The sequence below is a fragment of the Hevea brasiliensis genome, chromosome 2, assembly GCF_030052815.1.
Source record: "Hevea brasiliensis isolate MT/VB/25A 57/8 chromosome 2, ASM3005281v1, whole genome shotgun sequence".
Taxonomy (NCBI): domain Eukaryota; kingdom Viridiplantae; phylum Streptophyta; class Magnoliopsida; order Malpighiales; family Euphorbiaceae; genus Hevea; species Hevea brasiliensis.
The window spans coordinates 2,030,571-2,032,212 of NC_079494.1; the positions used below are offsets into that span (position 1 = coordinate 2,030,571).

Here is a 1,642-nt window from a genome sequence, read left to right on the forward strand (position 1 = left end):
GTGGGGCGGTGCCCTCATAAATGGCTGTGCATCCTCGTTTGCCACGTGTTTGCCCAACACGCTATAATAATCATCAGACACTGTACCGTGGGTCACGCCGTCAACTGCCACCAGCCAGCGATGGTGCCGCTTACCAGCAAAGATCCGTGGACCTCGCTCAACCTCTTATGATCACACAATTAATTTTCAGCCTCAGCTCACCTGAGCAAACAGAAAATACATGTAAATATTGCAATGAAAATGGGTTGAGTGGAAGCCCGGCGACCGGAACATGGGGGCCAGTAAGGAACCTTTAAAAGCAAAAGTTATAGGATATAGAAACCGACTTTGCTTTTGAAATTAGCAAAAGAGATACCCGATGCTAACATGTTAATGCTCATCCACGTCACCCACGTCACTCTGTACAAGGCGCCGTGGATGCCACTTGACTGTGGGACCCGTCCCTTCTCTAGCTATGTTAATATTGTTCCAGTGCTTAGAGCGTAAAGTCAGGATGGCCGAGTGGTCTAAGGCGCCAGACTCAAGTTCTGGTCCTCGTGAGAGGGCGTGGGTTCAAATCCCACTTCTGACAATATTTTTTTTAAAATATTCTCGACGTTATTAATATTTAAATTATTTTAACATATGAAAATTAAGTTAATAAGCAAAAACCTGCAAATAGTTTTAGAAATAGATGTGTGGAATATTCAGAGAGATCCCATCCACGTCAAGATCCCATCCACGTCAAGGTTATGATAAAAAGAGAGGTGTTTGCGTCCATATTGCATGTGGGAAAGTTGATGGCTTTTCAATTGGAGATTTGCATAGCTCAAAAAGCTTCGGACAAGGTTAGATGATCATGCTAGCTTTAATTATATAGTATAAAGTATTAATAAAAAAAAAAGAAATCAAACAAAAGCCATTTGCCATACAACACGCAAGCATTAAGATTCATGATACCAGTCTTTCTAGATCATGTTTTAAGTCAGATTACTTCCCCAAGTCAGAAGAAGAAGAAGAAGGAGAAGAAGAAGAAGAAAGAAGAGTCCAGAAACCTTTAACTTGCACTGTTAAAGCATGAAAGAAAGTTCATTGAAACTTCATCTCTATTTAATTAATTATTATTTATGTAATTAGGTTCAAAATATCAATTATTTATGTATACTTTATTAACAACTTTTTTCCTTATGCTCATCTCTTGTGGTTTATATACAAGGTGTGTTGAAAAGATTTTGTTTGTATGCGAACAAATTATAAAAGAAAAGCTATTATCATAATTAATTGAAGTTGCTCAAACGTTAATTAGTTGGTAGAGGATAAGATCGCGAGAGGAGATCGATACACTGTCTGCTGATGGAGTTTGTTGAAACCTTGGCACACCAACCGTAGTGGTTGACCATGCAAATTAAAGCTGGACGTGTATTAACATAAACAATGAAAGATGACATGCAAAAGTGGAATGTCTACGTTGCATACATAGCTTCAAATTAAAAGAATATTATTGCTGATCATTTCTTCTTTCATTCTGCAGACGTTAATTAATTAATTAATTGCAGGAATCAAGGAATGGTTATCATCTTAATTACGGCTGTGTCTTTTAGACAAAATCACCTTGAGATTATTAATCAATTACAGTCAGACAAATACTGGCATCAAAAGTCTC

The 1,642-nt window shown here is 37.7% G+C and overlaps 1 non-coding gene across 1 annotated transcript; it reads left to right on the top strand.

The window, feature by feature from the left end:
• The first annotated feature begins 487 nt into the window (after positions 1–487).
• Positions 488–571, top strand: TRNAL-CAA (transfer RNA leucine (anticodon CAA)). The gene has a single exon. It is a non-coding gene; the product is annotated as a tRNA-Leu (tRNA).
• Positions 572–1,642: the final 1,071 nt, after the last annotated feature.